We start from the raw sequence: 13,241 nt of genomic DNA, 5'->3' as shown, positions 1-13,241 counted from the left end.
AAATTTATGTATTAATATGAGGTGCACTGGACCATGAAGCCAATCATTACTTCCAATGATTTATAATGTCAAACTCAGAATTAAATCCGTGTGGTATCTGAGTATTTAGCTTCATGATCCAGTACACCTCCTGCCTTGCCAAAAGTTCGTCCTTATTTCCTCCTCTAGGGGGCAAATTGATAGTTTCAATGCCTCGCCATTTGAAAGATCTAGTGTCCTTGCCGTGTACCTCAATAAAATGTCGAGATAGTGCCGAGCATGGTTTATCATATTTGATATAACCAAGGTGTTCTCTTATCCTTGTTCGGACTTCCCTGCTTGTCATTCCAACATACTGCTTGGAGTGTTCCTGACATTCTATTAGGTACACGACATAAACACTGGAGCATTTGATGCATCCTTTAGACAAAAAACTGTCTCCGGTTGAACACGAGTAGAAGTCTCTGCCTTCCACAACAGTGTCACAGGCCTTACACCTATGGTCCCCACATTTGTAGGTGCCATTGACCTGTAACCAGGAACTTTTCTTCCTTTTGTTGGAAGGTAGGAGACTAGGGGACAAAAGATTGCCCAAGGACAGATTTTTGGAGTAGACACACCTAAATCCTTTTTCCACTGTCGTTTTTAAGTGTACATCACCCAGGAGAATAGGAAAATATTTCCTGATGATGCTACATACAGTGGAATAATCTGAAGAATATTGGGTGATAAAAGTGAGCGGTCTTTCTTGCTCATTCACCTTATTCTGTAGATTTTTTGGATTTCTCTCCGATGTGACCACTTTCAAGAAGCATGTAGCATCACATCATTGGAGAGTTTAGAAAGGGAATCCACAGTATCTAGTATAATAACTGATAACAAATTACCACAGAGAAAAGTTGACTCTAATTTTATCCTATACACAATAGAGGCAAATCTTTGGAGGTTTTTCACACACGAGTAGTGGATGACTTAAAAAAACTTAGTTTATCCACCGCTCCTGCCACACAAAATCTTTCTAAATTAGAAAAAGAAGCGATCCTCTCTATACAAAACAATGATAACATTGTGATAAGACAATCAGATAAGGGAGGCAATGTGGTGGTGTTAGATCGACTGGACTATGTAAATGAGGCATTGTGCCAACTAACTGACCATAACACATACTCTATTGTGGACCAAAATCCAACAAAACTTTTTCAATATGAGCTTGGGCAGATGTTGGATGATGGGGTTGATTTAGGTATTTTTGATCAACAAACAGCAGATTCTTTATATGTTACCCATCCTATCATCCCCATCTTCCACCATCTGCCCAAGGTCCACAAGAGTGTGACTGATGTAAAGGGTCGTCCAATTGTATCAGGGATAGGTTCCCTTCTGGAACCTTTATGTGATTGGTTGGATGGGGTACTGCAGCCATATGTTTTGGCCTTACCCAGTCATATTCGTGATACCTCACATGTATTGGGTATGCTGGAGTGTATTGAGTGGCAGAAAGATTATAGCTGGCTGACCATTGATGTGGTCTCTCTATACTCCAGCATACCCCATGACATGGGCTTAAGGGCCATTGCATTTTTTCTACAGTCCAGTGCTGATATGCCATCAGAAAACATAAGATACATCCTACGTATTACTCAGTATCTATTAGAGCATAACTACTTCTGCTTTGAGGGGGTCTTTTACCTCCAGAAACGGGGCACAGCCATGGGGGCCAAGTTTGCCCCCTCCTATGCGAACTTGTACATGGGCTGGCTCGAGCATTTTTTCATCTATGGAGGTGAGAGCCCCCTCAGAGCAGAAGTGGTTTTCTATCGTCGCTTCATAGACGACCTGATTTTTATCTGGTCGTCAAGTGAAGAACAAGCCCAAACATTTCTTGGTTTCTTAAATGAGGCAAGCCATGGTCTAAAATTTAGACATGAGTGGCATCCTTTTAAGGTTAACTTATTAGATGTCACACTAACTGGAAATCATGTGACACAAAAGATTGAGTCAAAACTCTATAGAAAGCCCATTTCAGGGAATACAATTCTCCATCATAAAAGTGGTCATCCTCCACATGTATTTAGTGGCATTGCAAAGAGCCAGTTTCTAAGGGCAAAGAGAGTCTGCAGCAATGAAAAAGATTTCCATGCAGAAACCAAGGAAATCAAACAGAGGCTAAAAAATAGGGGTTATCCCCCAAAATTATTAGACAATGTAGCCAAAAAAGTGGTCACATCGGAGAGAAATCCAAAAAATCTACAGAATAAGGTGAATGAGCAAGAAAGACCGCTCACTTTTATCACCCAATATTCTTCAGATTATTCCACTGTATGTAGCATCATCAGGAAATATTTTCCTATTCTCCTGGGTGATGTACACTTAAAAACGACAGTGGAAAAAGGATTTAGGTGTGTCTACTCCAAAAATCTGTCCTTGGGCAATCTTTTGTTCCCTAGTCTCCTACCTTCCAACAAAAGGAAGAAAAGTTCCTGGTTACAGGTCAATGGCACCTACAAATGTGGGGACCATAGGTGTAAGGCCTGTGACACTGTTGTGGAAGGCAGAGACTTCTACTCGTGTTCAACCGGAGACAGTTTTTTGTCTAAAGGATGCATCAAATGCTCCAGTGTTTATGTCGTGTACCTAATAGAATGTCAGGAACACTCCAAGCAGTATGTTGGAATGACAAGCAGGGAAGTCCGAACAAGGATAAGAGAACACCTTGGTTATATCAAATATGATAAACCATGCTCGGCACTATCTCAACATTTTATTGAGGTACACGGCAAGGACACTAGATCTTTCAAATGGCGAGGCATTGAAACTGTCAATTTGCCCCCTAGAGGAGGAAATAAGGACGAACTTTTTGCAAGGCAGGAGGTGTACTGGATCATGAAGCTAAATACTCAGATACCACACGGATTTAATTCTGAGTTTGACATTATAAATCATTGGAAGTAATGATTGGCTTCATGGTCCAGTGCACCTCATATTAATACATAAATTTCTTAAAACAATCTTTGTAATATTCATTTTGTGGGGTAATCTGCTTATGACAAATCTTGAAAGATGATATAGGCTTAAAAGATGATATAGGCTTTAAATACATACATCTTCTCTAATGGTAGATGTTTTAACATGAACACATGCACTATAGCCATCACCTCCTGTCTAAATTGTTTAATTAAAAAATATATTTGACATACAAATAGGGCACATGTTTATATAACCAGTACAATAAGTGCAAGCTTGAACTATATGAACGGCAAAGTTATTCTGTTACTTGTTAAATCTATCAGTTTTTGAACCTTTTTTAAACATATGTTTATTGCTAAAGTGATGTTAAATTGATATATACTCATTGTTTATTACTATCATTATGTTTAAATATGAGTTTTGCATAATTGGTGTATGTTCAATGTTGGTTCTGCTGTTCATGTTTCTGCAGCCCATGTTTATGCTTATGCTTTTGCTTTTGTCTCTATTGTTTTACATATTCTAATGTTATTTCATTATTTCGTTATTTAGATATGTTCTCCCTACAGAAATCTTACAATACCATGTTTGTGCCAATATTGATAACATGTAATTTGTAGTAGGTTTTTGACAACAGCATTATATATATACTGAGTTTTTTATGAACTGCCCTTGTCAACTCATTTCAGATTTGATATATGTATATATATTATCCCCTCTTTTCCTATTCACTTCCATTTCCCATTTCTTCTTAAGTGTGAAATAAGTAATTGATTGTGTGCACTCAGTACTTTAATGGTTAATAGGGGTGTGTTGAGCACCAACGAATAACCATGTTTTGTAACCTTTCTTAAGATGGCACTCACCTGTGCCTAATCAGGTTTATGAGTACGGCACCAGCCGAAACGCGTAAAACCTGATACCTTCTGTGCGTGTATCATGTTTGTTATTTTAAAATTGAAGTAATAAAGGCTGTTTTTACTTATACTATATGGATACTGGGATCGACTTCTTTTTTCTATTTTCATTATTGGGATTACAAGGAATCTTTTTCCAGATACCCTCTATCCTCAAGCATTTTAGAAGTGACTGAGGGCGGATAAAGTGCTCACTTTCGGAGCCACACAGCTACCTTGGCGATATTGTTTTCAAAAGACACCTTCTAAGCACAGGATTGGTTGACCACCCACCACGTGACCTAACTCACGGATTCCCATTGGTTGTTTGCACCTGGAGGCAAGCCGGAACTGGTTCAGCGAGGAGCCGCGTAGCTAAGGTGCTTGTAGTAACAGCACCTGATGGGCAGCGGCTGAGTTGATCGATCGTTCTGTGGGGGGAGACGAGCAGTTGGAGCGCCTGGACGGCTCTATTTCCGCATGTGTGGATGCTCGTCGGACGGAGTGTATATGGTCAATGTGGGTGAGTCCATCTACTACATAAGCTAAAGAACCTGTTTGTTATTCAAGGTGGAGGAATTATTGCTTGATTACAGCGGATAATATGCTGAATCAGAGCTCTTCTTATTATATCGCCTAAGGTTGTTAAATATGAGGCTGTGAACTGCCACTAATACATACCGGCTAACAAGGGTTAAAACACAGAACTTTCTTTTTTCTCAGTACTATTTGCTAGTGAGTTAATACAATAACTGCATAAAAGAGCAGATGAATAGCTGTGAACATGACAGCTTGCTTTGGTCTCGCTATGCTTTTGATTTCTAGGTATTTCCTCCTGGACAGCCTCTCCTAGATTGGATACTATCTGTATGTAATCATCGCCTCCCTAGGATAAACCCTCCTCTAAAGACTCTGCTTCGCTTTCTGAGAATCTTGTATTGGCCCTTCTTCTATTCCTCCTACTGGAGCGTCCTCTCTGTCTAAAGCTCTTCTGACCATTCTGTTTGTGCAATAGGAGCCTTTGTTTTCTGTTCTATATATAGATCTGATTCTTATCATAGTCTGACTAGTTCCTAAGATATGTATTATGTTTGATCTCCAGTAGTAAGGCTTTAACCTATGCTACAGTGTCCTTCTATATTTTGCCAAACTGAGCATAATCTGGTTCCCTTCTTTTTTGTTTAGTTAAAGTTGAATGGTATCAATTTGTTTAGTTATTCCACTTAACATTTTGGTGTTATATTCAATCATTGATAGTTTGAGAGAGCAGTCTGAGAGTTTCCCATTCTATTATTGTATAAACTCTAAATCATCTGTAGTGAACGTAGGGAATTTATTAATTCTAAGTCCACAGGTTATGATCTGCATTTTATAGTATCTATCCAAAATGTTAATGCTCTTTGTTGTATGATATAGATGAGCAGAAAGATTGTGCATCTACCATTAACCATCCATACGTGCCATACCAATATTGATCTTTCATGAGATTTAACAAATGTTTTGTGTCTCTTAGGTAACTTGGTAAATTCAAAACCAATGGCTGTAAAACCAATTGCCACTCACAATAGGTATCCCTGTTATATTCTCTAAGGATTTGTGGGCATTGGGCAAGTGGTTAAATACTGGAATTACACGGTTTTCCATATAAATAAACAAGTGTAATTATTAAAAAATCCCTTATCCCTGCCATCGTCAATCAAGTGACTATGTTCTCGCTGAATTTTTTTTTATCCATTATATACTAAATAGTTATTAACATCACCCAATAGCCTCACGGTCTCATTAACAAAATAATCTGTATCCAGGACCACAACTGAGCTCCCTTGTCTGCTGCACATATTGCTATTGTGTAGTTATTTTGAATGTCATTTAAAATCTGCTTCTCAAGTTTTCTCATTCTACATTGCTTTAATCAATTAATGATAAAATATAATTAAAAAATATTCTTTTGTAGATATTCGTCCTGTTACACTTTGCAAAACACCCGTTTGTATGTGTGTGTATATATATATATATATATATATATATATATATATATATATATAACACAAGCTTCAATAGTGAGCATCAGTTAATATATATTTTCAACATAAGTTACTTCATATTTATAAAAAATGGGCACTTAAGATTGATCTTATCATCAGGGGAGGTCTGCACATAGGGTACAAAACAGTTTGAGCAATTACAATCACTCCTTCCACCCACTCTTCACTTATACACCTCACCAGCCCTCTTTTAGATCACTGCCGTTCTCCAAAACATAATGACAATACACCTAGTGGAAGTCATGGTATGGTATTGAGTGTTGCCAACCACGTCAGGGTCACAAAGCCTCTTCCCAGCTCGTGTTGTACTCACGTATCGGTTCCACAACATTTCAATATTTAAAAAAAAAATAGGACTGATGTGCATTAACTTTCTGACATAAAAACACTAGTGATACAAATATAAGAAAGGTAATTGGATTCTCCTCTTACAGAATTAGCATTTTAAATGTTTTTAAATGTAATTAAGTAATGTATATCTAGTTTATTAAAAGCATTGATGTACAGGACATATCAGTGAAAACATAATATCATATTGTAAAGTAAGTGTAACAGGGAGTCTGTAAATAAAGCAATTATATTTATTCTAAGGTGTGTGCAGATAGGCATTGAGCATAATTTTCTTTTATCATAATACAAACACTGAGTCTATGAAATATATATTCAACTTTGCACTGAGATACAAATTTAAATAACACCTTTAGGCCCAATAGATTACCTTAATCCCATTTCCAATTTCCTTTCTGACTCAAATTTTTGCCAATAGAGGGATCACAGCTGGAATACTCCCGAATTGTATGGTTAGATGTTATAGAGTAACCAGTGCAGCAGGAAATAGACAGTGCCATTGAGCAAACCTTGATTGATGGAAGCCATTAACTCAGACAGGGAGGAGCTGGGGGCGGAGAAGGAAAACGTTAAAATGAAATTAGATAGAAGCATTAAGAACAAAAAGTAAGATAAGATTTACCCCTTTTCTAAGAACTTGTTTTTTATCTGTTGTCCGATTGTAGCTGTTTAAAAGTAAGTTCTGAAATATATAATTATATTTTTATTTAGAAGAAAATACATAGATATATAAAGTGCTCACTGGTGAGCCTTGACACTTCTTTTAAAGAAGCCTATAATTGTGTAAATATTGTCATTTGTACTTTGAGTATGCAGAATTATTCAGAAATCCAAACTTATAGATTTATTTATTTTTTAAATAAAATTACTAAAAAACTAATTTGCCCCTGCTAGTAAGTCACAATATACTTTACCTGTGTCTTTGGTTTGGTTTTGGTGTTCTAAAATCCAAATGCTAGTCTATATTTATTTAAAACAACTATAACCTTTCTGTTTACAGTACAGTACTGTACTATCTTTCTCATGGTACAGAACGCAAACAAAAAGAAAAGGAACCTCATTGTGCATATCAATACCGTGCAAATAAGGTAACCTTTCATGTCAATTACTGGGCACTCACAAAAGCAGCAGGTCTCCTTGAGATATTACAGTGCTCCAGGCCCGGACTGGCCATAGGGCATGCTGGGCAAATGTCCGGTGGGCCGCCGGGTCCCATAGCCGCGCCCACCAACTGGATCCCTTAGCCCAGGAGTCTGTCCGGCTGAGACAGTCCCGCATTGTCCCCCAAGCGCACAAATGTTGCCCACAGCCTATTTTTCTTAAATACTTTTGTAATACGAGCCACGCGTAGTAGGACTATAGGAGGCTAGGAGCAGGAGGTGGACTAAACTTAAGCACTATACAATTTGCACGCGCTACAAAGTCTCTAGACTGAGAGCTCCTTAAAACAGTGGCGAGCGGGGCTAACAGTGCGCCGCAAGGACTTCGATATGCCCAGTCAAAAGATGACTTGACTGCTTCAGTTTTTAAGGTACTATTAGTACTGTGCACTAGAGTGGTGGGTGTCTTGTGCTGTGACCTGTCCTGGGCTGTTACATCATGGTCGGTAGCTGACTACTATTACTTGCCGCCATCGCTGCTGCTTTGTGTGTGTGTTCCACTTGCCATGGCCTCTCTAACTTGTCTGCTTGGCTAGATCTTTTCCCTGTACTTCTTTTCCAACATTCCCATCACACTGCTTCCAGACAGACTCTATCGACGGTCAGTGGTTGTTTTTTGTTCACAATCTGCAGTCCTGTAATGACGATTTAGTGAACCAATATATTTATAGCAAATGCAATGTTCTGTGCAAATAAATAAATAAATAAAAACCGTAAAATGATAAATGTTGGCAATACCAAACAAAAACACTGTCAAATGACAATTTTTCATGACATATTTCTTTTATTTTGCAATTTTCCAGACATGTCACTTTCTTTTTTTTTTTTTATAAGGCTGACATCCCAGATAGCTCCTATAAGGGTTTCAGTTACTCTGTATTTGGGCTGAGCATATTTACAAAAATATATCAGTAAGTAGACTTAATATCTAAATATCAAAAAGAAAAGGTCATCATTACATAAGCAATCTAGCCACAGAATAAGCTAAACACTGTGCCTATCAATACTTTTAAAAGGCATATGACAAACCTTGTTTTTTTAAGTAATTATCAATAGAAATGAAATAGAAAACAAGATGCATTCATGAGGAGAAATAATATAAACACAAAGATATATATTTTAATATTTAGTCAATTTGGGATTCCTTGTGTTCTTTATTTTTTATAGCCCCTCTTCCTCTCTTTTTCTTTCCCTCTATCTCTCCCCCTCTTTATCTCTATCTTACCCTATTTATCTCCCCCATCTTGCTTTTACTCTCTCCCCCTCTTTATCTCTCCCTTCTTTTTTTATCTTCCTTCCCCCTTTTCTCTCCCTCTCTCTAGTTTCCCCCTCTCTCTCTCCTTAAAAAAATAATACTGATAAATAAATACAGTATATACACAGTATATATATATATATATATATATATATATATATATATATATATATATATATATATATATATATATATATATATATATATATATATATATATATATATATATATATATACAGAGAGAAGTGCACTCACAGGAACGAACAACTGGCTCAATAACATTGTTAGCCTGTTCTATGGCGATTTACCACCTGGGTGCAACTTTTTAGCCAGGTGGTAAATCACCATAGAACAGGCTAACAATGGTATTGAGCTGGTTGTTCGTTCCTGTGAGTGCATTTCTCTCTGTGTGTATGTATATATATATATATATATATATATATATATATATATATATATATATATATTATGTGTTTCACTTGCTCTGTTGTTTTAATTATTAAATATTGGATTTCAAAGTGTCGCAGTTGCTGTTCCCCTGGCCTCTGGGTTGTACTTGACTGTTGGACCGAAAGTTGCCAGTCCTCCACATGGTTATTTAAAATATTGGTGGGGGCTGCTCTGCCTTAAAATGCCCCGGCCTATTTTTGATCCCAGTCCGGCCCTGCAGTGCTCAGCTCACTGATGCCACACAACCGCAGTATTACATCTTGCTTCTCTTCCAGGGATGTATTTAAGCATCCTCGCATCGATGGAAACATATCTAGATGAATGCACTTACTACCTAAGTGTAATCAGCACCTAGGATTTTTTTTTTAAAATATTATTTTTATTAGGGCTTTTATCCATTATACAATGATCAAAAGAAAAGAGGCCATTAGAACACAAGGAAATTTGCTGCAAACATATACAAATAACAGATGTTAAAATGCCATTACACCAAATTAAAAATGTGGTAAAATATTATAAAAAAAATAAAAAGGTCAAATCAAATTAAATCAAATTCCATCTAAACCAGTTAGCCACACATACAAGTCAACAAATCATATTCTCCCATATAAATTGAGTGGTAATCTTGCAATTTCTAACATGTTGTGGCATTTTCCCAATGTCAAATTTATGGCTACCTGTCTCTTTCACTGCTTAATTGATGGAATATGTACTTGTTTCCTGTATTTGGGAATTGATTGTTTGACACTGTTTATAAATATTTTTAAAAAGGGAGAGGCTCATACTACAAGCATTTAATGAATTCTTAGGGATAGTGCAGTTTAGAACAGTTCCCATCTCCTAAATCACCATGTTCCAGCAATCCATCATGTAGGGGCATGTCCACCATACATGGACAGTTGTGTCCATACCTGAATATCCACCCCAACACATAACTATGGTTAGTGGAAAAATCTTGGCCAATCTCTTATGGGGTAATTAATAATTTTGTATTATTTCTATAACACTTATAGATGAAGAGTATTTAGTCACATTTTTTAGAATTCATTATAATTTTTAAGCTTACAGAGAGTATACCTCTATTTATTTGTTTAGAATAATGTATGGCCTCAACAGGTAAAGGGTTCTCTTTAACTTATAATTATAACTTGATGTACTAAAATAATGTGACAGCTGAAGATATCTAAACCAATGGCTAAGTCCTGATATATCTGTTATCTCTAAGTCAGCTTTAGATAGCCCATTACTGTCACTGATGGTGGAGAAGCAAGAAATTAATTTGAAATATCATTAAAAGTTCCCACAGTAACGCCACCCCTGTTAAAAATCTGGATTACACAAGATGGGTGTGACAAGATACCGAGGGAACTGAGTTAAAGTTTTAATGGTATTTCAAATTTTATATGTTTCCAGTACAGTAAGATGTAAAAATCTGTCTGATTTTCTAGCAGGTCTCGGTAAGAGTGCAACTGTGGGTAAATCATTATAGAATATTCCAATTTGTTTGATGTGGATTAATACATTTTGGACTTTTAAGGTCACCAGCTCCTTGCAATGTTTTTGGATTAAAAAGAGAAGGTCTATCATATGAGAAGTAAGGATAGACTTGTCAGGAAAATAAATAAATAAATAACAACAACAGAATATGAACAGCAAAACAAAGCTGTAATCATGTTCCTATATTTTGGAGCAAATAATCTTCTCCCTTTTATTTAAATCACAGTAAAGTCACACATCAAAGGTTAGGGTGCCAAAACAACCTAGGGGGCAAAAGAGTAGAATAAGGAGAGGAAGAGAAGGGAATAGATATACAGAAGTTTTCTACCATATGGATACGCTCTTTTTTAAGAGCTACCTTAGATAGACCTTTGGATGATAGAGTTTTGTTTTTATGTGCAGCTTATCCATATGATAGAAAGCTTCTGTATATCTAAGGGAAAAAAAAAAAAAAAAATTCAAAGCAATATAAATACTGCATGACAAAGTTTACTTTTTAAAGTACAACTCTAGGGCTTCTATCATACATATCACTCTCTTTCTGTGCTCCATTGTAAGAGCTGTTTAAATGCAAAAACTATAGAAAGTAATCCACCAAACAAACCTAAGCACAATCTACTGTATGCCAGCTGTAATGGAACGTAAGGTTGACACAATATAGCACACCTGAAGCAATTATTGACATCCTATTGTCCCCATTTGTGGCGTAACACTGATGCAGTTTGTAATTAGTATCCCAGGCAGTCCACTGTCCTTCTCTCTCCTATATAGGAGAAGTTTTATAGTATTTAATATTAAAATTAGAATGAAGAGCTTCCCAGTTGCATGTCTTTATTGTTATATAGAACAAAAGTAGCAGACGCACCACAAAGTCCTTATGCAGAGGTTCTCTTTATTATCACAAACTGGGAGCCAGGAAAGCAGAACAAGGTTTCGGGCTATAAACCCTTATTCATGAACATGAATAAGGGTTTATAGCCCGAAACGTTGTTCTGCTTTCCTGGCTCCCAGTTTGTGATAATAAAGAGAACCTCTGCATAAGGACTTTGTGGTGCGTCTGCTACTTTTGTTCTATATTACTTTGAGGATTTTTGCAGTAATCCTACTGCAGTATGCACCCTATTAAGGATTGAAGTGCTGGATTTTTGAATTGCTTCTATGTCTTTATTGTTAGAGGTTGTTCAAGCTTTTCCATTTTTTTTCTAGTCTGGGCCAGAAGATGTTCAGTGTGTCCATCCCCCGAGGAGGTTTTATGTCTAAGTTCATATTTTACTCTCCTTAAATTAGCTTGTTTTGTCTTGTGTTTCTACTATTGTGTATCTACTATTGATTGACTATGGAGTATAGGCTCTTCCCCTCTCGCAATGATGATTAAGATTTCCCTCTTTCAGTATTGGTACCTGCATTCATACCAAAAAAACGGTCCAGTTGATAGGAGGGGGAGCAAAGGTAGAGAACAGAGGAGAGCCCTGGCCATGCTGATAACGGGTCACTCTTTTTCTGGTGCTCACCGGTACTACAGTATGTGTGCAGAAAGATTAATGCTGTCAGACAGCTCTAGCAAGCATTCAGATAGGCTGGACCTCCGCTCTGCAGCCTCTAAAGTCCAGCAGAGCAATCTATTTGCACTGAGAAACTCCAGAGGGTAGCTGAGAGTTAGAGGACACTGTGGGTCAAGCATGGTTAAAGGGTCTGACTCAGGTTATATGCTTGGGTTTTGAGAGTGGCATCAGAGCTGAAAGTTTAAACAGCAATCTTCCAGTATGGCCTGAAGGATCAATGTTGTCTGACAGCTCCCGCAAGCATTCAGATAGGCTGGACCTCCTCTCTGCAGCCTCTAAAGTCCAGCAGAGCAATCTATTTGCGCTGAGGAACTCCAGAGGGTAGCTTAAAGGCAGAGGGCACTGTGGGTCAAGCAGGGTTGAAGGGTTTTGCTCAGGTTATATGCTTGGGTTTGGAGAGTGGCATCAGAGCTGAAAGTTTAAACAGCAATCTTCCAGTATGGCCTGGCTCTCACCCCTTTCCAATTTAATTATATTATCAAATATAATTTATTCTCTTGGAATCTTTTGTTGGAAAGCAGGCAGGTAGGCTCAAGAGCATGCTTGTGTCTGGAGCACTATATGACAAAAAATGTCTATGAATGCTTTTACATTTGCAAGAGCAGTTGACGCAGCAGTGTTTGTACAAAGTGCTGCACTATCTGTCCGTTTGTCTATCTATCATCTATCTATCTACTGATATGGATATAGCTAGATAGCTAAATTTGTGTGTGTAATTAAAATTACACTAAATATACGCATACAAACACTTCACATTATACTTATAATTATTTCTTTCTTTCATGTAATTGGCAAGAGTCCATGAGCTAGTGACGTATGGGATATACAATCCTACCAGGAGGGGCAAAGTTTCCCAAACCTCAAAATGCCTATAAATACACCCCTCACCACACCCACAATTCAGTTTTACAAACTTTAACTCCTATGGAGGTGGTGAAGTAAGTTTGTGCTAAGATTTCTACGTTGATATGCGCTTCTCAACATTTTGAAGCCCGATTCCAATCAGAGTACAGTGAATGTCAGAGGGATGTGAAGGGAGTATCACCTATTGAATACAATGGTTTTCCTCACGGGAGATTTTT

The sequence above is a fragment of the Bombina bombina genome, chromosome 8 (assembly GCF_027579735.1).
Source record: "Bombina bombina isolate aBomBom1 chromosome 8, aBomBom1.pri, whole genome shotgun sequence".
Classification (NCBI taxonomy): Eukaryota; Metazoa; Chordata; class Amphibia; order Anura; family Bombinatoridae; genus Bombina; species Bombina bombina.
This window is presented reverse-complemented; position numbering follows the sequence as displayed.